General features: G+C 35.4%; 1 long non-coding RNA gene across 1 annotated transcript; it reads right to left on the bottom strand.

Annotated features, from left to right (window-relative positions):
• Positions 1-21,573: 21,573 nt before the first annotated feature.
• On the bottom strand, positions 21,574-25,448 carry LOC135226061 (uncharacterized). The gene is made up of 3 exons (XR_010317131.1): positions 25,230-25,448; positions 23,952-24,077; positions 21,574-21,913 (listed from the first exon to the last, which is right to left on the bottom strand). It is a non-coding gene; the product is annotated as an uncharacterized LOC135226061 (long non-coding RNA).
• Positions 25,449-25,703: the final 255 nt, after the last annotated feature.

Genomic DNA, 25,703 nt, shown 5'->3' with positions numbered 1-25,703 from the left:
AAGCCTGTAGACATCGTTAGCATTCCGTTAGTAGTAGTTTTATCTACTTTGGTATCAGTACGTTAGGAACACTAGCTTTATTTGCATTAGTGCCCATTTTCGTCTTTAACCTTATTAGCACCCTTATTAGCTAACCAAGGCAAAATAAGACATGTGAAAATAAATGACATTTCATACACGGCCGATTAAATTTAAAATGACAAACTTTAGCATTATGTGAAGTTAAACCACATTTATAGCAGCCCCCAACCGATTTAAGTTTCTCGCATTTACTACCAGGACTGGGGTATTTCATACACTCACTCAATTTATGGTCATTTGGAATTACATTATCGTGGGAACACAGTGGGCAGGTCACCTTAAATTTCGAACCAGGGCACAACGACTTTGAAGAATCTTTGGAAGTAACAGAGACTGATACAGCATTTGACGATTGCTTAACTAAATTCCCTTTCGTTTTTTAAGACATGTTGGACTGAAAGCCATAATCTATTATTTGCTTCAAATAGGTTATCCAAAATTTCTTTCAAAGATGGTTTCGACTTGTTTGTAATAGAGACAAGCTGACTTTTAAATCTATCACACAGACTTTGCCCAAAGAAAATATTGAACAAACAAATCTCCCTTTATATCCAACGATCGAACCTGTTCCTTCCTAAGACACGAGCTTCGCTTGCCACTGATAGCCATCCCTAGCATTAGGATCAAGACTCAACTTGCACAAACCCTTAATTACAGAGTATTGTTGACTAAGCTTATCACTAAAAGCTTCATCGAGTAGTTTCTTAGCAGATTCATAATTCAATCTTTCAAGGCAAGGGAATCTACCAGTTTCTTTGCGGGCCCCGTAACTGTTTTGAGAGATAAGAAAATTGCTCAAACGGAGGGAAAGGTCGTATTTGGAAAGAAGACTTTCAAATGAATTAACAAATTTATGATAAGCTGCGGGGTTCCCATCAAAATAAGGTAGTTCTATGCTAGGCAAAGTTATTTTGTGATAAGAATGATGTACTTCCTGCGGTGTGGAAGGAGTAGGGGTTGCTGCTGCTACAGCAGACTTTGACAAGCGAGTTAATTCCCTAGTCAACCGTTTAATCGCCAACCTTATACCGTCAGAGTACTTTTCATCAACTTCCGCCTCTCTGTGATACTGAACCGAACTCCAAAGTCTAGAATGAAGCATAAAACTATTTATCTTCTCATCAAGCGAATTTAACTCTGTTAAAAGATCGCCTAACTTGTCAAGATAAAATTCACATTTAATAATATCCAGTGGACCCTTCTCAATACTCTTTAAAGTCTTCGTTACAGACTGTCTCTTGCCACTCCGGATACTAACAAGTACTTTACAGTCATCATCCGACTCTCCTAAAGCTCCAAGAAGCGAGGATTCTTGTGTAGAATCAAGTTGCTCTAACTCACTAGCAGACATAATTGAAAAAGGCTTTAAGCAATAAATTTCAAATTTACCAAAATTATAATATAAATAAGCTACCACGAATAGTATACAAACTAGGAACAACAATAAATTAATACCAACAAGAAAAATGAATTCAATTAGCTGCCAGGTTTAACCAAATACCGTGAGAAAACCGTAGGGGGGTCCGGGGAAGCAGGAGGTGGAGAGAGGCCAGAGCTGAAGCAGGCCCCACGTTGGGCGCCATTCGCTAAATTTTTATCGAAAATTTACAAGAGTAACTTAGGATGGAAAGAATAATTAGGACAAGAGAAAATTGATGAAAATTAAATACTTTAATATAAGACTTGATTCAAGACTGAGAAGTATTGAAGGGTATAGCTTCATGAAATTAAGTAACTAAATCCCCAGTCTACATTGACGAAAGTGTCCTGCTAGTTCCAAGACGATAGCTCTTGACCTCTCTTCACTCCAAGGTTCCACCCCTTTTAGCGAAACTCCAACCTACAGGAAAAAAGACTAAGTTATAGGGAGCGACTGGTTGCCATCCCAAACACACTTAATAACAAAAAGGTACCGAGGCTAAACAAGAAACTTAAATCTCAAACTATTTTATACTCGATACGTTAATCAAATCACTGAAGGTTGAAAAATTAATGAAGGGCCTTGCCTCAATGATCTTTAAGTGTATAGTACACTATCGCCGACAAAGTACACATAACACCCTTGGATCTGCATTACATGAACTTACCCGAGTTAGGCAGCCAGCAGCGAAGATCTTGGAACTCAGCCGTCGTCCTCCACCATGTATTGTCCTTCACCTCGAACCCCCACACGATGAGCTTATTTTCTCATGTTCAATTTCATACACCTTACGAAGGCTCGTGATTCAACAGGAAGTCTCTTGAGCAGCATTACCACATCAGTACCTCCGGGAAACGATCCATCAATAAAAAGTGAATAAAGTAGAATTTGATCACCCGACCAGCCAACTATCGAATCCTCAAAATATTTCGTAACCGATAACCTTCCGTCTTGTCTCTGGCGACGGTGGTGGTAGTGAAGGGTCGTAGCGGTACTTTAGTACTGTCTTACCCGAGCTTTTTCCGCGTCCTTGTTAGGTCTGACGTCTGTCATTTAGTGACGTATCCAAGGACCGTGGAAACATGGAAGTCCATGCACGTACAAATTCAAGGGGTTACTTAACTCAATTGATTAATTATTTAATTTAAATAAAGTTTGAGATTCAATTTCTTGAAAAATGTTTTATTTGTTTTAATATTTTTGTGAATTACTGAAAAAGTTGTGTCCTGAGGCTAAACTAATTTTTGCCCAAATAGAAGATAGATTCTTTTTTAACCACTGTGAAAGTTTTGATGCGTTGCGGCAGAATTTTAAAGCTAAATCTAATAAAAATCAATAAGTGATTGAACAAATGGAAGGGCAAGGATAGTTTGTTTCTAATGAAAGGGGTTAAGAGATTTTCCGACCCACGCCTTTATGCCAGGGATGGAGTACACCTCAATATTGATGGAAATGTGAAGTTGTCTCGGAGAATGGCTGACTTTTAGTATGAGCAAAGGCCTAGGTTAAATTAGTTTAGCTGTTCTAGTGTCAAGTATATACTTTTTTCTTTTGGCTCATCTGGATTTTGTAATGTTAGGATTTTTAGTATACTGTTGTTATTCCTTATAAGGAAAGGAGCAGTATTGGTCCTTATTTATACTTGTATTAATTTAAGTTTAGATTAAGTTAGTTTAGGTTAAGTTAGTAACCTTTTCATTTAAATAACTTGTTGATTAGCCAAGCTGATGTTAAGTGTAATCTAAATTATTATTGATAAAGTTTGAGGTAGGCTAGCCTAAGTTTTGCTGTTAGCATAGTATGCTGTATTTTTTCATTAGGAATTAATTGATGATAACTTGCTTTGCATTGAGTTGATTAAGTTAAGTTTAGATTTTTTCTTTGGGTAATTTAGTATTGGTTAATAGCATTGTTCAAGATGACTGATTCTGAAATAAAAAAGTTAATTAAAAAGAGGGCCTATGTTAAGGGTTTAACACCTCTTGATGTTAAGAAGGTTGACTCTTTAAAGGACGATCAAATTAATAGTCATTTGTTACAAGAATTTATTCATAAAATTGATGCTAATTTAGTAATAGTTGAGAATTTTGGCGCAAGCATTTGTGAAATTGCTGCTGAAGATGAACTAGATAGTATTATGCAAGCAGCAACAGATTATCATTATGAAATACAGAAAAATCTGTCAGAATTTAGAGTAAAATTTGATCATTTGTTTGGAGGTAAGAATACTCCTCAAAATGGTTCTAGTAAAATTGTAAAATTACCTCTCCCTCCTATACAAACTCAGAAGTTTGAAAACAATGCAGTTAATCCATTTGCCTATTTTAACTTTAAGAAGGCTTTTAATAATGCTTTGGCTGGTATGCCTAACTTAACTAATGCTCCAAGGTTTATTTATTTAAAAGGTTATTTGTTAGGTGAAGCGTTAAGTATAGTAGAAAACATTTCAGTAAATGATGAGGGTTTTGATTTGGCTTTTAAGCAATTAGATCTTAATTTTCTGGATGAAGACAACATAATTGATCAAGCAATAGGTGAAGTTTTGAACACTTCTGAAGTAAAATCTCTTAGTGAAGTAGAATCTTTGGTTAGATCTTTGAATAATAAATTCATTGACTTGAAGGGACTTGGTATAGATCTGATTGAAGTCGATTCGGCTGCTCTATTGCTAATTAGCAAAATTGTAAATAGGAAACTTCCTAGACAATTTTTTTGATAGAACTCTCTAGAACTACAGGATATTCTTATCCTAAGATTTTAACCATTGTTAGATAATTATCAGAGTATTATTGCACGCCTTAGTTTAGGTCATAATGAAAATTCTGGTGCAAAACCTAAAGTTAAATATGGAGGTAAAGACCGTAATTTCCAACAATCAAAGTATAGTAATAAATCTACTGCTAGTAATGACTCTAATAAAGTTCAATTTACCAGTAAACCTTTATCTTCTGGTAGATGTGAATTTTGTAAAGAAACAGGTCATAACTCTTCTAAATGTACTAGGTTTGATACTTTGCAAGCTAGGAAGAATAGAGCTGAAGAACTAACTTTATGCATTAAATGCTTTAGTGATAGGCATAGGGCCTCGGAATGTCCGGGAAATAAATCATTGTTACCTTATAAATGTTTTTCTTGCAATAAATCTGAACATCATGGAGCAATGTGTCCTCATGCTATTAAGGATTTGGTAAAAAAAGTATTATGTTGTCAATCAGGGTCTGAAATATTTGTTCCCTTTATTACACTCAAAGTTGGTAGGGGGCAGGAAATCTTTTAAATGTTGTTTTCTATTAGACACTGGAGCCCAGTTAGTGTTATTAATAAACAAATTGTGATTGGTAAATTAGGAGATTATTGTGGTGCTCCTTTATCTAGGTTAGTTTCTTCTTTTGGGTTGCCAGCTAGAGTTAGTGAGGGATTTCATTTGGTAGCTGATTTAACAATGCCTTGTGGGATAAAGTCTAGTTGTCCTTTTTTTGCATTGGAAAATTTTAATCTTTCCCTCCAAATTCTTATGTTGCCTTCTGTAGTTAAAAATTTGGAATCTGCAGGTTATTCTGTATGTAATAATTACCCAGGAAGGAATTCTGAAATTGTAAATATATTAGGTATCCTAGGGAATGATATCCTTCAGGAATTTAGTCAGTTAGATTTAGACTCTGTAGAGTTATTTAATATTAAGGTTAGAGTAATTAAGTTGGCCAATGGGGTTATTTCATTTGGTACAGTAGTCAATTTTGTTCATCCTTCACAAAGGAAGCTTTTTTATGAGAGAATTGATTCTTATGAACCTTGTGTTAGAGATAAACCAATAAGAGAGGTAGTCTTGTCCTATAATTGATAGTAATAAAATCTTGGAAAATAGACCAAGAGGTAATGGTAAAGTTGAATCTGTTAGGTTTATTCCTAATAAGGAGGTTAAATATGTACCTGAATGTAACAGAGAATCTAGAGTTTTTTTATAATTCTTCCCTTAATTTGGAGATTAAACAGACTTCTGAGCCTGATAAGATTAGACTTCTGGAATTTGTTCCTCCTAAGCAACTTGGAAAACATAAATTATTAGTAAATTTTGCAGTTAATCCAGTAGGCTATAAGTTCGATCCATTGAATGATATCTTTCCTGATTCTTGTGTCGAGTATGAACTCGAAAATTTCTATAACTTAGAATCGATTGGGATTAAAGATGAAAATTCCCTTCCTTATGAAGACCAACAAGTTGCTGAATTTGCTAAATCAATTTCTTTTCATGAAGGACATTATCACGTTCAGTTACCATGGAAAAAGGATTTAATTGAAAAAGTGCCTAACAATTTAAATATTTCATTGGCAGTTGCTGAGCGGACTTACTCTAAATTAGAAGATCAGAATATATCCTCTAAATATGAGGAAGTTTTTGATAGACAGGAGGAGCTTGGCATTATTGAGCCTGTTAAAAATAGAGCCGCAGGCCAAGTATTCATTCCTCATCGTCCTGTCATAAGAAATGATGAAAATGCCACCACTAAAATCCGTTCTGTATTCAATTGTAGTTTAAAGGTGGGAAAAAGCTCCTTCATTAAATGAAGCCGCTTTTCCTGGTATTGATTTGATGAACAACTTGTTGTCATTGGTTTTGTATTTCAGGAATAATGATTATGTAGTTGTAGCTGATATAGTGAAGGCTTTTCTCCAAGTTAGGTTATCTTTAGAGTCTGATCGAAATAGATTTTGTTTCTTTAGAAAGATAAATGGGAAGTTTGTTGCTTATAGGTATAATACCATAATTTTTGGATTTGTAAGTTCTCCTTTTATATTGAATTATATTATTCAACATCATTTGTCTAGTTATAGAGGGAATGAAGTAGCTTGTCTGATTAAAGACAAATTTTATATGGATAACTTGGTGCTCTCCTCTAATCAGGGAGCCCAGGCACCATTTATTATCAATTCTATTAAGGAAATTATGAATTCAGGGGGGTTGCCTTTACGGGAGTGGGGTTCTAATTGTCCTGCTTTGTTATCTACTCTTGATGAAGATGAAAAGGTAGCTTCTTCTGAAATGAAGATTTTAGGATATATTTATGACTCTAACAGGATACCTTACAATTAAAGGTTAAGCAATTGAACAAGGATGCTTCCTCAAAGCGTCAGATTTTGTCAGCTTTGTCTTCTGTCTTTGACCCTATTGGCATATTTGCACCTATAATGCTGCAGGGCAAGCTTATTATTCGTAAGTTGTGCCAGCAAGTTTCGAACTGGGATGAAACAGCAAGTGCTGAAATTGCTAAGTTATGGAATAAATTTTGGCAGTTCTTACAGTGAGGTTAGTCAAGCTTCTTTTTCCAGACAAACTTATAAAACTGATGCTCCTATCAAACTGTTTTTGTTTGCAGATGCTTCAAAGGAAGCTTATGGTTGTGCTAGTATGCTGTGTCAAGGTGGTCATAGTTCCCTGATATTTGCTAAGATTAAGGTTAGCCCTATTAAGGAGAAAACTCTCCCGACTTTAGAACTTTTGGCCGCCCAATTAGCTTTGAAGTGTTTTGATACTATTTTTGAAAATAATCTATTAAATTGTACTAAAATTGAAAGCATGACTTTTTATAGATAGCCAAGTAGTTCTTAGTTGGATTCCTACTAATAGGGCTCCTAAGAGAAACACATTTGTGAATAATAGGTTGAAGGAAATTTCTAATCTGTTAGATAGGATTTCTGATAGATTTTGTAGAGTTTCATTAGCTTATATTCCTTCATCTAGCAATCAGGCTGATTTACTTACTAAACCTTGTACTTGTAAGCATTTTCTTGAAAATTTCAGTCTTTGGATCAGAGGGCCTTCTTGGTTGAATTCTCCTGACGAGTGGACTAAGGGTCTTTTGGGTTGTATTCCTCATAATGTGAAGGGTGACTTAATTTCTCCTGTAATGTTTCCTAAAAAGGAACCTCTTGTAAATATTAGTAATTTTTCTAGTTTTTCTAGACTTATAAGTGTAGTTTCTAAGGTATTTACTGTGATATAGTTTAGGAAAATTCAAGCTGACCCTGTTGAGGCAGCTTCTAATTACCTTCTAAGGTTAATGCAAGAGGAAGCTTTTCCTCTTGAATTATCTTATCTAAAGAGTAAAAATTCTTTAGTTGAAGTTCCACCTTTAGTTAGGCAGTTTAATTTGTTTCTGGATGATAAAGTTATAATGAGAACTAAAGGTCGGATTGACAAAAACATTACTTTAAAATTTGATATTGTCAATCCTATTCTTGTGGATAAGAAGCATCATTTGACCCGGTTGTTGATTTATTATGCCCATTGTAAGTCTATGCATATGGGTTTGCAATCCACTCTCAGTTTTTTGCGCATGCATTGTTTGTGGATTGTGAAGGCTAGGCAAGCAGTTTTGTCTGTCCTTAAGGATTGTATTGTATGCAAGCGTTATAATGCTAGCACAGTGAAGTATCCTTCTCCTTCTTCGCTTCCTTCTTCCAGGGTTAATTTGAGTGTGCCTTTTGCTCATACTGGTGTGGATTATACAGGCTACTTATGGTTGAGGGAGAAAAATGGAGAAAAATTTAAGGCGTACATTCTTATTTTCACTTGTTTCAATACAAGAGCAATACATTTGGAAGTTGTCCAGTCTAAGTCAACCTCGGAATTATTATTAGCTTTCATTAGATTTTCCAATAGGTTTGGTGTTCCTGTTGCTGTTTATTCAGATAATGCCAAGTCCTTTGTTCAGGCTGGTAATATAATTGAACAGTTACTTACTACTTCTGAGTTTGAGGAGAAGTTTAGGGTCGCTTCAATTTCTCATAAGACTATCCCTGTGTACGCAGCGTGGTACAGTGCTGTTTGGGAAAGATTAATTAAAACAATTAAGCATTGCCTTTTTAAAACTCTTGGTAGATTTACTCCTTCATTTTCTGAATTTGTCACTTTCCTCTCTGACATTCAGAAAATTTTGAATAATAGGCCTTTAACTTATAGATCTTGTGAAAATGAGATAGATATAATTTCTCCTAATCATTTCTTGGTTGGCAGATTTATTCCTTCATTAATGTTTGGTGAATCTGAACAAGTTCCTGAGTGGGAGTATGGTGAGGAGGATGAGTATTCTTCTCTCCTTGCTCGTACTTTGGAAACTAGGGATGGACTTTATGAAAGCTTTAAGGAAAGGTGGCTTTCTGAATATTTAGTAAATTTGAAAGAAAAGGATAGATCTTCTTTTCATCCTCCAAGAAAATGGGAAAAAGGGGAAATTGCTCTCTTTAAATTACCTTCCAAATCTAGAACTTATTGGCCATTGGTTAGAATTGTTGAAACATTCAGTGATAACGAAGGTGTTGTACGTACGGTTCGTATTGTTAAGCCTGATAAAAGTGAAAGTGAAATTAATGTTAGTTTTTTAATACCTTTAGAATTATATTCTGAGCTTAATGATCCTAATTTATATGTTCAAATTGAAGAACAAGAAGAAAATATTAGTGAGTTGGAGACAGATGAAATACCTGACACTGGAACATCTTTGGCCCGCCAATGAAACATCTACTAGGCCTACCCGTAGTACTGCTCTTGCCTCCAGAAACCTAATAAGAAGTTTAGCTCGGGAGGGTAGATTGTAAACAATGGTTTGTTTTGTTTTTTTAAAAGTTGTCTTTTGTTGTCGAGTTAATCTGTCAAAATGGTTCTTTGTGTAACCACTTTTCTTTTGTTGGTTGGGGGAGATATAGAAATAGTTGATTGGAGAATGGTAATTTCATTCGTGGGAGAATAGTCGAATTGACTAGTTCGTTTGTTTCTTACTTGTTGTCCCCATTTCTGGTGTTCGTTTATGGACGGAAAGTAAACTGAATGATTGCCGTTTGTTAATATTAAATGTAAATTCTTAACTTTCCCCTTTTTGTATTCTAATTGAATTAATTAATTTAATGTTAAATGTATTCCTTATAAGGAAACTGTTTTGCTTTCCCGTCTTTATATTTCAACGATGTTCGAGAGTTTCGGACAAAGTGAAAGAAAACGGAGTTGTTGACTGTTTTTGATCCACAAGGAGAAGGTCTTGCGGTACCTGCCTGACAGAAGAACGGGTGTTCTTTTTCTGCCGAAAAGAGTGAATTAAAGGATTAAAAATTCGAAGCCAAGAAGAAATTGTTCTGGATAATGGTGCAGGTAAGTTGAAGTATAAAGACTTGCCTTATAATTGATTTGAGTTAGATAATTCTAACACGGCTGAACGTGTTGTGAATTCACGATGGAGCTTAGTTCATGTGCAAGCTTAGAGTTTTAGTGGTTGAGAGGTGAATGTTTTAGCTTAATTATCAGTTGTCATGCGTGATAGTGGTCGTCTTTGCGGCCGGAATTCACAGAAGTTTCTCTTGCTTTAGTTCCACGTTGGCCGAGTGCATTTCGCGCTCGGCTACCAATTCGGTGGTCCGAAGTTCGATTCTCGGCTCGGCCAACGCGGAACCAAAGGAATTGATTTCTGGTGATAGAAATTCATTTCTCGATACAATGTGGTTCGGATTCCACAATAAGCTGTACGTCCCGTTGCTAGGTAACCAATTGGTTCCTAGTCACGTAAAAATATCTAATCCTTCGGGCCAACCCTAGGAGAGCTGTTCATCAGCTCAGTCGTCTGGTAAAACTAAGATATACTTAACTTTACTATCCCTCTCTCTCTCTCTCTCTCTCTCTCTCTCTCTCTCTCTCTAGGGCTACATGATTGCCGTGCAAGCTACGTTATGTCTAAACGATGGTAAAATAAGAATATATTTTTTTCTCTCACGTGGGTTCATTGTTCACTGGCATTCTCGGTAGATTTTGGCTTTTCCAGAGCCCCGTCCCAAACCTGCATCCTACCCTTTTCCCGCAAACTGGAAATGTAAATCTTGACCATATTGCAACCCCACCCCCTCCCCCACCTAGCCCCCCTCTTCCACTCCCTCGCCTCTCCTAGTTCCGTATGTGCTTTCTTTGCTATTTAAGGGGTGTAGGGTGTATGAAATCAGACTTGACGAAAGTTTCCACTTTGATATTCATTTCCTATGTGCAGAGTTTGTTCATTTACTTGTGGAATGAGAGCAGGACCATTTACCCAAGTTATGCAGCCAGAAGGTTGCCTGCTTTTGTAATCATGTTGTAAAAATGATCACTTTTTTCCTGCTGTCTGCATTCAGTTGAATTTAATTCATTATTAAGCTTTTGCCATGGCAGTTTTGCCTTTTTATATATAATTTGATTTCTACTGATTTATTTGTCATGAATTATTAGTTTACATATTATTGTATATAGATCTTGCATAATTAGAATATGAAATCTCAGTCTTGAATTGTAGAAGATTTAAAAGTCGAATGTATTTTTGATTAATGATCACTTTGTATAGAGTATTGTTTGTCAGTATTTGTAAGTAACATTTCCGTGACCAAGGACTAAATTTGTAAAGACTTAGATTTGTCAAGAACTGTGTGCATATTTTGCTCAGTGGTAGGTAAGATAAAAATGGCAGGCTTCAGTCGCACACGAGCATGTACGAAATGTCTAAGGAATCTTATGGTTAATTTAAAGTTTAATTAATGAGAATCATAAAAATGGTATAGAATAAAATGTTAATATTTCCTTATTTGGCCAAAGAAGTCGGCAGTTTTGTCCTTTCTGTTGCACGGACACTTCGGCTCTCTGAATAGGGGTCCAGCTGGGTTCATTAAAAGTCAGTGTTGTCTCTCATTTTGCTTCATTAATGTCCATGACATAAAGGAGGGATAAAAGTAGCAATAATCATCTTCGGAGAAAGTGTGATACGCTCCTCTTCGATCTCCTTCCTTTGTTGTGCAGGAATCAGGCCTTAGTTCTGAGGTGTTTATTTTGTAGTTGCTATTTTCTCAGTTTGATAATATGGTCAGTATCTATTTGGTTTTATAATTCTATCATTTTTCCTAAAAAAAATTGTTATACGGACTGTAAAGTAGTGCTGGGAAGTGATGAGGTGGTTGAACTGGTTGGTTTACGCACGGAAATTTATCTTTGTACAGGTGTTGTTGACACAATGTGCTAACACTCTACTGCTGTTAGGTTGATGTGTAGGTAAACTGATGTGACGGGAAATTTACTGATAAAGTACATATAATGTGAAAGGATATTCCTAATTCAGCTTTTAAGTGAAACGCACTGTATGTAGTCCTAATCATTCACTAAAACCTTAACTGCCAAAATAGTTGTAGTTCATTCCTTTTAAGTTTCATGGACACACAGTCAGTTGTTGCAATAAATAGTTGAAGAAATTTTCCTGTCATTACCTATGAAGCGGTGCATTAAACCCAGTATTTAAAGTTAATTCGGAAGAACCTTCTAATTACAATCATCTTGCTGATTTGAGCATTTCAATTCTCGAACTTCTAAAGCAACCGTTTTAGACGATCCAGTAGTGAGAAATTTTATCACTTGCAGTTTTAAGTTCACATAGCTGATATGCAATTTGGAGGGTTAAAAAAGTGTTTGTGGCAGATAGGATGAACTGTAGTGAACTGAAAATTTACCCAGAAGTGTTCCCAAGGAGTACAAGCACTAGACATTAAGTGACTTGTTGCTAATCTACGGTTACAATAGGTTAGTGCAAAAACTGGGTATGCATGGTTAAGAAGCCATGCAGCTTTTATGTTGGTCTTAAAAGATACATATTGTCCCCTAATATTAAATGTACCAATATTCACTGGGGTTAGGTAAGCTAAAGATCTGGGAGAAAAGTGCTCATTTCATTCAACCCCCCCTCCCCCACCCCCCCCCCCCCCCCCCCCCCCCCCTCTTCCTCAAGATTAGATATCTTAGTGCAACTGGGCAAACCTAAAGCTATCACACCTCTCTCTCTCTCTCTCTCTCTCTCTCTCTCTCTCTCTCTCTCTGGGATAAGGAATTTGGGGGTCACTAAGGAATTGGCTACTTAATGAAATTTACCTTAGAATCTAATGAGCAACATGATTATATTTAATTCGGTTAGTTTTCCTTAAAATGAAAACGAAACTTTTATTAAATCAGGGTTACTGATCTCCCTAACGCAACCAGACGTGGAAAAGGTGGAGGGGCCAATTTATTATTGCAAGTTCTGCAGACTGAAACCCAAGTGGTTTTTAGACAGGAGAGGAAGAAATTAAAGCAGACTAGTTTCTCACAACGTACAGTTATAAAATAGGATTCTCATACGAAGTTCGGCTATCAAAATTAAGTAATTGACAATACGAGCTTGAGGTAATTACTGGGTAACAACTAGTTGAAACGTTAACAAAAAAGAGAAATGCAGTAACGCAGTTCTTTAGTCTTCCAATTTTTCCCCCCGGATCCAGTCAATCTGCTTTGGAAGTTCTTTATCAAAGGATTAACGGGGTGATGCTTTGTACTTAGTAGTAAATAAGGATGAACTGATGGATTATGGTAGATTATACTTGGTTCATGGGAATCCTTCACTTGTAATCGTGTCTGTCCTTTTGGCTGATGTCGAGTTTGAGTTTTAACAAGCTTTGCTTTATACGGGTTCTATTGCAAGATCTTAATCTTCTATAGCGGCTACAGTAAGTTTAATGTTCTGTGGAAGATTTGACGTTTTGATTGCAGGCTTTTCGTTGGTGCGTCCTGCTCAAATTGGTCTAATAGTGTGTGGGGGTGGGTGTATGTATGTATGTGTGTTTGTGTAAATGCATGGGTGTTAAAATTGTCATTGATTAAATAGTTTTTATAGCTGTGACGTTCCTACTCTCTGGGAAGATGCTGTTTTGTCTAAGCTCCATATTCGAATAGTTTTCACGTTTCATATCCTCCATGAACTTTTTCGACTACAAGATAATTTATTATTTCTGCTTTAACTGCCATCTGCTTATCCTCACATACTTTAAAGATGTGGATGTAAATCTCTCATCGTCCGTATTGGTAGGAATTATAGGAAGTGGGATTTCTACAGATGGCCGGAAAGAAACCTAAGTGTTGCATGGAAGGTAAAACAGAACAGAGCAGAGAGAGGAATGAGCCATTTGAATGCTATTAATCGTAAATACCATACTGCTTTATTGCAATAGCCAGTCCTTCCATTAAGCAGTTAGGCCCCCTGGCCAAAACGATCTTTCATAACTTTAGATGATCGGAATGGTGGGGGGAGAGTAAAATGGCCTTTGCTGATGTACAGTCCTGTTCAAGTGCAGGATTGTCATCAGTTTATCATTTTCATTTCATTTCTCATTTTTCCAACTAGCCATACTTTCATTTCAGCACTGAATGATCTTATAGGTCCCAGCGCTTGGGCTATGCCCTAAATTCCATAATCCATCCATCCATTAAGCAGTTACTATTGAGTGAGGACACATTTTACTAGGAGGGCAAGAAAAAAATGAGAATGTCGTATTAAATCCTATTTCTGTTGAGTGAGCTACTCTGGTTCAAAAGTCAATTCTGATACGAACGTTGCCGATCAATGGCTTTTAGATGTTGCTTCCTGATCACTGATCTAGTTTAATGTGTACGCATATAACGTGTATACGAGTGTGTGTGTATATTTGTGTGCGCGTTCTCACTGATATATATATATATATATATATATATATATATATATATATATATATATATATATATAATATATATAATTATCATTATTATATATACTAGTATGTATTATATATATATATATATATATATATATATATATGTGTGTGTATGTATATATAATATATGTATATATATATATATGTATAAATATATATATATATATATATATATATATATATATATAATATATAAATATAAATATTATATAGTATGTATACTAGATATATATATATATATATATATATAGAGATATAATATGTATATATGTCTGTAAATATTATATATTATAATTTATAATACACATATAGATTATATATAAAATATAATATAATAATAATATGTATATCTATATATAATAATATATTATATATATATATAACATAATAATATATAATTATATAATAATTATTATATCTATATATATATATATATATATATATATATATTATATAAGATATATATATATATTATGTAGGTATAGTATTATGTTAGGTATATGGTATATATATGGATAATATTATTATAATCTATAATATATATATATTACATAAGAACTAAATTATTATAATAGCACAAATAGATAAATTTAGATAATATAGAATAATGTATGAATAGTATGGAGAATATAGATATATGGATAATATAGATAATATAGATAATTAATATAGATATGTATAGATATGATAGATAATATAGATAAATAGATTATAGAAGAATATAGATATGTATAGATATGTGTAGATATATAGATATGTATAGATAGTATGGATAATATAGATAATAGATAAATTAAATATAGATATGTATAGATAGTTTAGAAATATAGATAGTATAGAGTATAGATAATATAGATAATAGATATGTATGGATAAACAGCTATAGATAATATAGATATAGATAATATAGATATGTATAGATAATATAGATATGTATAGATGTATAGATATGTATAGATATATAGATATGTATAGATATATAAATATGTATATATAGATATGTATAGATATATATGAACTGTGTGGAAAAAGTGGTGGGTTTTGTGCAGCCTCTTTCGTGGGTTTCAATTGAGGAAAATGAACATGTTTTTGTACATTCTGTTTTTATTCTTGCTTTAGAACTTTTGTTTTGGGACAGGTTTCCTTTTGTTCTTTCTTAATTCATTGGTTTATAAAACGTGCTGTGGTGAGGAGCCTCAGCTCATTCTTTTTGGTGTTGGTTGCTAGTGGGGAAAAGTGGAGGTTTCTTCTGCACTATTCTTCTTTTGAGTTTTCGTACGTTTGTCGTCAGGTATTATAGACTTACTTGTAGATTTTATCACTTGTAAGGAAAATTAGACGCTCTTTATTGTGGTCGAAAAGGCAAAAGTTTTCCCCAAGTCTCTGATCTTTTGTATCTGTTGGATGACGACTTCAGTATGGGGAATTTATCAATGGACCGGGGAATGTGACTCCGGTCCGATCTGGCTGCTCCGTTGGGGGAGGGAACCAGGAGTGGTTGGGGCGGTACCCGTGCCCGTCTCCTCCTCTTTACCAGACTCAATCAGGGACAGGCCATGTGGCAGAGTCCAGGGTCACAGTGACCTTTAGTGTGACCTTGTCTGCTCCCTTAAGTGTCTCCACTGTGCAGTAGAATGTGGTGAAATTGCCCACCTAGACTTTAGAATGGCATTTTCAAAGTTTGAAGATTACTACTTTAATTTTTAATGATTCTAAATTTCATAAGCTTCTAAAATCCTTAAACCCTCAACGTTCTAAAGTTTATCTTTTATTGAATATCCTCAAGTTCATGTAATTATCATTAAAGGTCACAGACTTATACAATTAAATCCAAATTTCCAGAGATTGCAAAGGTTTCTTATGCTGTATTTTAAGTTAAGTTCACAGCCGTTGCTGTTACTTGTATATTCTTAATAAAATATCTAAAAAAAAAGGAAAAGGAAAGCATTCAAGGACCAAGTAACTTTGTTTATTCAGAAGAAAACTAGTTTCCTTAGTGTGTGTTACTAGGCGGGACAGGGGACGGCCTTGGTGGGCTTTCCTTTTCCTTTTTTCATTAAAAGCAAATTAATTGCAAAATCTTGACAAACCTAACAAACCTGTGGGCAATAAGCATGCTGCAAATGAAGACTTAGGCCCCGTCCACACAGCCGAGCTTTGCTAGACGAACTTTGTTCGATGTGACGTCAGAAGCGGAGAAACCACGGCAAAGTTCTGACTTTCCTCGCTGTTTCTACGCTTCTGACGTCACATCGGACAAAGTTCGTCGACCAAAGCTCGACCGTGAGGAGAAAATAAGAATTTCTCCTCTTCAATCCGCCAGAGTGGAAAGAGATTTTTTCTCAACTCGATAAGCGGGTTGAATAGAGAAGTTTCCGTTTTCTTCAGTGATAATCTCCCATTTTCTCTAAGAGTCGTTTTCATTGGCTCTTCATTTGTGGTATGTTAAGGGCTCTCAGAAAATGTTATTTTGGGGATCTATTGGTCATGTTGCGCTTGCTTACTATAATCACAAACAGTTTGCCTTGCAAAACTGATTGTACTTTAACGTGTAACACTGTCTTCTACAATAAAGGACTGATTTATTTGTATAGTTTTACTCTTTGGAACTTTTTTTTTGCCTTTTGTCTATAAAGTGAGTACATTCCACTAAGTAACGTGTTAGGCCCCGTCCACACGGCCGAGCTTTGCTCGACGAACTTTGTTCGATGTGACGTCAGAAGCGGAGAAACTGCGGCAAAGTTCTGACTTTTCCCGCAGTTTCTCCGCTCCTGACGTCACATCGGACAAAGTTCGTCGACCAAAGCTCGACCGTTTGGACGGGGCCTATGAAGGAAAAAGCCAATAGTATTCCTTTAGGCCATAACCTCGGTAGTAGCGAAAAAGAGTATAAAATTAACCATGTAATGCAAGTTTTTGAGATAAATTAAGGCATGACTAGAGCTTTCGGGTAAAAAAAAAAATGCAGATGGCTGGATTTCTTTAGTGAAAATTAAACTGCCCAACGTGAATTACTGTAGCAGCTCAGCCTTCTAGACTGCATAACTCGGGATCGTAATAGCTTCTGCTCTCATCCTATCGGCGAATGGACGAACTCGAAGTGAATGTTAGATCAAAGTGGTTGGAAATTTCGTCAAGTCGGTTTCTAAAACACTAGCCCCTATTAGCTAGGCTGAAGGTATACTTCTGATGCTGGGAGAAGGGGGTTGTGGCGGGAGGGGGACGCTAAAGTAGAAACACTCATAACCATGATTTATATTAAGGGAAACTTGCTAATTATTTTCTGTGATTTTATATTTTACTGAAGGTTTATTTTTCTGTAATGCGAAGTGAAAGGTAAATAAACTGAAGCTTCATTGCCACGAATTTTATTTAATTCATCCTAATTCATTCATAATAGTTATTCAGAACAGCCTTTCTAGAACAGTTAACCCTGTGCTGCAGAGGACAATTTTTTCATTCAGCACTGCAATACAGGGTCAACTGAGCAATAACTGAAAAATGCCATTTCGACAATGTGCTAACGTAACTACAATAACTTAGAATTAAAAAATTTGAACCATACCAGGCCGCTTAATACTAAATTCCTTTGACGGAATTAAGTTAAAACATATCGACACTCCGCTTCTATGTATACTCGCTTATTCTGATGGGATTCAGCAAACTGAACAAAACTTACTTATTTTTTCCCCTCTCCTGAGTTCTTGTAATTTTTTCGATAAAATTCTAAACTGCCTTGATGTCTACAAAGGAATTTTTCTAAACTGCCTGCTATGATATATCATTTGTATTTGATGACAATACCTTTAAGATATGAGGTAACACTTGGTCAAATAAAAAATTACATTCTGAATTAATAGAAAAGCTTAACACAAGACCATACAAACAACAAAGTGCAAGGTTATTTAAAAAACGAATAAATATTACGGCAATCAATGGCCTTAGAATGAAAACGCTATACTGTATTTGGAGCGGAATTATGAATTTAAAATAAATTGAGGTACTAACTTTGCAACATTTTCAGTGCTCCATTCCAAGGCAATAATTACCTTCGACGAGCCATTTAGAATATGAAGTGCACAAAACAAATTGGTTACTTTAAACGAGGCTTTTGAAAATATATTTCATCCTTAAAGCTCAACGTAAGGCTAGACAGAAATTATACAAAATGCACTACAAAAACAAGACGAAAGAATGACTCAAGAGCCGAAAGGCAAAGCTAAGAAAATAAACAACTTGCTTAACCAAAATAAGGCTGCAATCACAATACACTGCAGAACGTTAGGACAAATTTCATGAAGATATAAAAAATGAAATTAAAATAGAACAAGTTTAAAAGCTGCCAAACATGACAAAAATATGTGGAACAGAGGTAATAAAAGACATGTGAACAGCATTACTAAAAAATACATATATCAAAACTGTTCTACAAGACTGGAATGGAGAGCTATTAATACTTATGGAAGTTTTGTTTATATTGCTTGTATGTATGGTGTTTTTACGTTGCATGGAACCAGTGGTTATTCAGCAACGGGACCAACGGCTTTACGTGACTTCCGAACCACGTCGAAAGTGAACTTCTAGCACCAGAAGATACTTATGGTAAGGTAGGGGAAGGCAATAAAAGCCTCATGAAGATGACAGAGAACGAAATGAAAGGCGTTAAAATGAAAAGATGGCTACCCGGGATGAATGAGGAGGAGGAGGAAAATAAAAAGTTACGAGAAACAGGCCAAATGGAGTGATCAGGAAGGAAAAAGACTGACTGAAAAAGCATTAAAAGGAGGAGGAGGAAGATTGCAAGGAAGGGTTAAGGAAGGTGGAGGGAGGTAGGGATTTACATGAAAGGTATCAAGATGCCGTCATTGCAAGGAAGAATACTCGTAAATGGTGACAAAATGTAACTAATTTGAATAAAAAGTGTTCATGGATCTTATGGTAGAAAGGGTATATAGTATAGACTAAGGTAACGAACGAAACGGGAGAATTAGGAAGAATGGTGGTGGTGATAGTAACATTATCGATTGAGATACAAAAACGGCTCTGTTTCAAAAAAAAAATAATAATAAAAATACAGAAAAAAATAAGAGGGGAAAGAAAAGCAGATGAATATGTAAAAAGAGCCTCAATGTAGAAAGAGCCTCAAAATTGCAAGAATGAATTTATATACAATAAGAGATTAAGCGGGGAACAAAATTATTATATAGAACGCAAGGGCTTATTGACTGTCAAGGTTGCAGGGAATGAAGACTAACATTTAGATAGTTTTAGGATTATATGAATTAAACGCGAGAAGAAATAAGGAAAAAAATCGACTGATGAAGAATAAAGGAAATGAATAAGAGGCACGAAATTTAATTAACGTCACGAAAGACTATTATAAATAAACTGTGCATGAATGCAAGGGAGGTCCAAGCAGGAAGATTGCAAGAAAAGGTTCAAAAAGTTAAGGAACGCAAAATAATTTAACAGGTGAAAATCTGAACATTGAATTCCAAGGTAATGGATGATTTGGAACTAGGACCTGAAGGAAACAATTAGAAGACCCTAGAGATGAATTATAGGAAGGGTTAAAAAAAAAAAAAAAAAAAAAAAAAAAAAAACCACCTCCTCAGTACAGGTCAAAGACGTCAAGCTTCATGTTCCAGGAATGATTTTTAAGGTGGGGGGGGAGGGGTGGTGTTGATTGAATGGCTAATACTCAAAAGGTTGGAAAAAATATTTTGCACAGAGGAATGAGGGCTACGATGGGAATGCTAGTTTCATTAGAAAAATTACACAAGGCATTTGCAATGTTTGAATAACACCAATAGTGAATTACGATATGGGTAAAACTTTGAAAAAAAATCTGAAAAAAAGGTGGGCAGATGTCGCAAAAAGCTACTACATAACTAGCCAAATCAATGAAATTTTTCAATATAAGATCATAAATTACGACAGAATAATAAAGACGTTACAGCAGGCTTAAACCCAAAAGAAGTCTCTTGATATAGGAAAATTTAAATCAAGAGCTGCGGATTAAGCAATAAATTTGAAAAATTTTATAACTATTAAAATCGCAATTTTTCCACAACCAACTTCAGCAGGTAAACGCCATGGAGATCTTTGGTGAATTAATTTTTTGTTCAAATGGACCGACGGGTTAACTATAAAAAAAAAAGTTTTGATTGATCAGGTCGCTTTCCGTATTTGTCAAGTGATTGACCAGGCCGCCTGTTCTTTTCCAATGCCTGTTTATGATACAGCATGGAAACTGACAAAACACTTTAGAGTTATGTATGTTTGTTTGTATGGTGTTTTGACGTCGAATGGAACCAGTGGTTATTCAGCAACGGGATCAACTGCTTTACGTGACTTCCGAACCACCAGAAATACACATCACTTAACACCTCAATAGAATGCCCGAGAATCGAACTCACGACCGAGGTGACAGGTCAAGACCATACCGATCACGCCACTGAGGCGCTTCTTTACGAGCTATGGCTCAAAAGCAAATTTTCACATAATAAACTTGACCATTCAGCAACTACTTCAGAGACTGAAAACTTCAAACTTATTTTTCTCTGAAAACGTCAAACTTATTTAAGACTTATTGTACCGAGGACTACGCCAAGACTTTAATTACCAGATGCTTATGATCGTCATGCTACATTCCTTAAGCAACATTACTTAAACCTGTTTAAGTACCTGGACAAATTATTACTCTTAATGATATTTCAATCATCGGTAATTTCCTTTTCAATTGTGCTTTTAGTTTTCTATTCTATTCACTGTCTGGACATTTAATACTTATGGCAAGAGACAAGTAAACAACCTCTCTGCTTCTTAGGGAACTAATTATGTTCTAATATTTACAACTTAATATTTACAACTTGATTTTTAAAGAGTTTCAAGCAAATCAGTATCTAAATTGGAAGTGTTTACTTCATAGTCATCCCCTTTATATATACTAGCAACGCTCGGCCATGCAATTATGCAATCAAACCCATTTTAGGAAAGAAGGCAAGAAAACTTACAAGCTTCTAAGGGTGCAATTTCCAAATGTTGGCTACAGAATCCCTAAAATGGTTTATGACAAAGCTCCAGTAGGACAGAATGTAGAATTTAGGCCCGAGGCCAAGCTCAGCGCTGAAAGGGAAATTAACGGTAAAGAGGTTTGAAAGGTGTAACAGGAGGAAAAAACCTTGCAGTTTCACTGTGAAACAATTAGAGCGGGTGGAAAGTTAAGATGGAATGAATATGAATGGAGGTACAGTAAACGTTATGAAAGGGGGCTGAAGCTAGGGGCTGAAGGAACGCTACAAAAAACCTTAATGCCTACAGTGCGCCGCATGCGGTGCACTGACGGTTGGAAAGCATAAGTGCCCTATTGAAGGAGCAACTTATTAAGTAGTAGTAGTAGTAGTAGTAGTTGTAGTAGTAACTCAATTCTAACATATAAAAGGAGTGACTAGAAAGAATAGCACTTACAACTTTTTAAACATTTATAATTGACAATTTAAGCACTGACAAGGCCAAGATCATTACATTACATTCTGAATTTAAAAATGAAGCAATAGGATTTAGTAAATAGTCAACAATCATTTCAACCAATGAAGACTATTAAAAAAATTCTTATGTCATGCTTTCCCCAGAAGCTGTATCTTTCAGCTACAAAAAGCAGCCCAAACGAAGGATAAGCCGTTCACAGAATCTTGCACTCCTCAGACAGAATCTTGCACTCCTCAGACAGAATCTTGCACTCCTCAGACAGAATCTTGCACTCCTCAGACAGAATCTTGCACTCCTCAGACAGCCGTGAACAATTAATTGCTAAAGTCGCAGTTACCTCCAATTATTGGCAACTCAGTGACTATGTACCTGAAAATGAAAATTTATTAGTTTAGCTTGATAGAATTCGTGTCACTATACACTTTACAGAGAATACGAGTAATTTTTCACTAGTTAAAACAAATTTAAAACCTTAGAAAACTAACTATTCAAGACATGACACCATCGTAAGAAAATAAAAATATCTAAAATGCTTTAAATTCATCTTCAAGTTTCAATTACAAATTCACTAAAGTATACCATATTAAATTGTTAACCCATTCTTTAGGCGTTAAAATTCGTGTAATCAATTGTTGAAGAGTGCATTTAAAAATTTTACTTCGCCCAAATTCAAATTCTGGTTCGGAAAGAAGAAAGGCTAGGCCAGCAAAGCCAGAGAATTACAAATTATCTTAAACTCAAAGTACCACCTATGGTATTATATTTACCTGCAGCTTCCTATTCCTAGGCCTAATTAATTTATTTCAACCTGAAATCTAGGATAAACCTAGAATTTGAATTAATATTGTCCATTGGAGATAGTTAAAACTGTAGGATAATTTTTAGCTGTTCTATAGCTATGAGAACTTTTGAACTGCAACTGTTCAGTATTCCCTACTTAAACTGAATCCATCTCAATACTAATCAATGTGGAAAAGCACGCACTTCAAATTCATTGAATTTCATTTCCATCTACATCTCCATCTACAAGTGACGTGTAAAAATGGCGCAAATCAAGTCCAACACTTACTTCCAAAGAGAAACCTTTAATGTGGTTCTTCCAAGTTCAAAATGTTTATAAAGACAGTTTTACTACTACAGAATATACTGCAGCAATTTCCATAGTTTTTAGCCTTGCCTCAAAATTTAGCTGAATTGACACTGATATGCCCCCTACTGGTATCACTCGTCACAACTGGCATTACTTGTTTTTCAAATCTCCCTTCAAATTTGAAGTCCATTAAATCTCCCTTCAAATTTGAAGTCCATTAAATACAGGGTACTTACTTTCGTATACTTTACATTGACCTCTACCTCCAGTTACCCAATATCCTAGTTTTCATGGTTGCTGCATTTGAAAATCACTTAGAAAAACTTAAGAATCTTCCTACAAAAATTTGAGAAGTTAAATAGGTCCTCAATTTAGTTTTTCTTCTGAATAGCGGAAGCCTTAAGCTTCAAAATACTTAAAAACTTTTCAATTTGCTTTAGGTTAATGACTAGCTATAGCTTTAACTATATAATGATTCTTTACTTTAAGAAACTAATAATCCAGAGAAGTCTGGCCATAACTTTTTAAAGACCTGAAAACAGAACTCGTGTTGTAGAGCATCTGTTAGAAATTAAACTCCAACTCCAAGAACTCTTACAATGTAGACTGTTTAAACACTACTTGGACGAAGAACCTTCATTTCCAATTTATAATTTACAAAATTTCATACTCTTACATGAACTGTACAAGATTTTACTGAACAGTTTCAAGAGTTAGGTTATCAAAATCTACCACTTTTCAGAACTGGCTCTGAAATAACCAAGAGGTGCCTTTTAATGACCTTCCCTAGATAATCCCTCTACAGTAAAAAAAATAAAGACATTTGCTAATGCATAAACCAATAATTAGAAGCTGTGTCATGATTACATTAGTATACCATTAACAATATCATAACTAAGTATTGATACAACAATCACTATCAGTGTCCAGGGCCGGGCATATTGCTTTAATTCACACTACACTTATATAGAAATTTGTATTCTCCATCAAAAGCAGTAACAATACAAAAGGCAGCTAATAGTAACAGCATGCGCCGAATCTTAGTATTCAACTATAAACCAAATTCATTTGGTAATTTACACGTGTTCATCGAAGTATAGTTTAAAAACTAAGGGAAGAGAAACTATCCTTAATATAACCTTAAAAAATTTGTGACATCCAAAAATTTACAAGGTTTGTATGACAGTTTATGAAATTTACTTTTTGCCAATATATGAACCGGTGAAAGTTAATCTGAAAAAGTACTTTAATCTTTTTTTCACTAATGCTAGAACCTTTGGATCAAGTTTCCACATCAAAACCAGACAAGTAACTTACAATCCTGTTTTTGAATGAAGTTGGAAGGTGGCGTTTGTTAGAGATTAAGCTGGCCTTAAGCCAGCACGGGCTCTTGCTCCTAGAGCAGCCCGTAGACCGGTGGCGTTTATGAAGAGACGTTCTTTGCTACATGGCATCGAAGAAAATAAAGTCAATTTTAGAATAGTAGAAATAAGAAAATGACAACAAGATTTACTTTAAATATGAGATAGCAAGCTTTTCAAGGTACTCTACTTATTTCAGGGGAAAGGTTCTCATCGGATGCACATTAATTTCTTCATTTCGTGTAGCAGAGATAAACTTACAACCGGTAACTGCTGGCAACAAAGCTACACTTTAAGAACACTTACTTTAGCAGTAATATTTTATATTTTCATCTTGGCGGTAGATCTAAGACCTTGTACCGCGGCGAACTAGACTGTGGCAGTTGAAGTTTTTCTATAGATTTTTACCTCAAAACAAGAATTTAAAGATATATTTTATCGGCCGGCTGTAATTAACCTGCAATTTACTTTTGAACTATCCTACGGTAAGGGTGGCCGATGGGAAAGTGGGGTTTCGGATGGGGTAATAACACTTAGGAGAATTACGCCTCAAACTATCCTATGGTAAGGGGGGCCGATGGGAAAGCGGGGTTACGGGTGGGGTAAAACACTTTGGGAAAGGTTTTGCCGTGTTTGTGTTATTTCCTCTTATTTATGACATTTGAAACACGAAATACAAGCCGAAATAAAGCGATAACCCGATAATGGAACAGTTACATAGCCAAAATCCACCTATTACTACTGCTATTACGATACTGAATCCTACTGCGCATGCGCCTTGTTATAGGCGACTAAGGAGAGCTTTGGTTTCAGTCACCGACCCTTATGTTACACTTCTAAGCTTTTTTTAGGCTAAAGTTATAAATCCACCAACTTCATATACTTTCAAGGTGATGAGATTCAGAAACACTAACATTTTACCTTGAGCATTCCTCTCCCAGGGTCAGTAGCAAGTTATTATATTAAGGTAGATCTATATTACTATTCCGCGGCGGCCTAGACTATGGCAGTTGCGGTTTTTCTATGCAGTTTTACCTCGTGAACAAGAATTTTAAGTAATATTTATTCGAACGACTAATTAACCCCCAGGGGCCAGTACTAAACACGGCGAAATACATTGGACGCCCGAATCCCTAGTGGATGTCGTCTGCGGTTACGTTCCTTGCAGTCCGTGCGGAACTATTCTTTAGAATTACCTTTCAAGCTAATGAGATTTAGAAAAACAACACCTTACCTTGACCATCCATCTCCCAGGTTCAATAGCAAGTTATATAATAATAATGCATTAGTCGGGCACTAGGTTCTATGAAGGGTGACCGGAATATTAAAGTCTCATAATTCTTAAAACGACATAACTACGTTATATACCCCAATATCTAACAAAATACTGCGACTAGTAAGTCACTTCACAAAGGCATAATATAAATATAATAGTACAATAACACCAACGGACGGCCACCAGGTTTACACAGTTCAGAAAATCCAAACGAGTTCTTAGGTAAAATAGGAGATGGCGACTTTGACTGAGAGATAAAAATAAGGATTCTGTAGGAAAATAATCTCAGGAGACGTCACCTTCCAACAAACAACAGTGACATCTGTTGGCTGCGAAAAATTGCGTGAAAGATAATGACAGCTAGAAAACAATTCATCGTCTTAGATATTTTGATGTGCAAACAATTATTGAGGAAAGTCTACGAAAACTGGA

The sequence above is a fragment of the Macrobrachium nipponense genome, chromosome 14 (genome assembly GCF_015104395.2).
Source record: "Macrobrachium nipponense isolate FS-2020 chromosome 14, ASM1510439v2, whole genome shotgun sequence".
In the NCBI taxonomy this organism is placed as follows: domain Eukaryota; kingdom Metazoa; phylum Arthropoda; class Malacostraca; order Decapoda; family Palaemonidae; genus Macrobrachium; species Macrobrachium nipponense.
The sequence above is the reverse complement of the archived record's forward strand: the minus strand, read 5'-3'. Positions and strand labels throughout refer to the sequence as shown.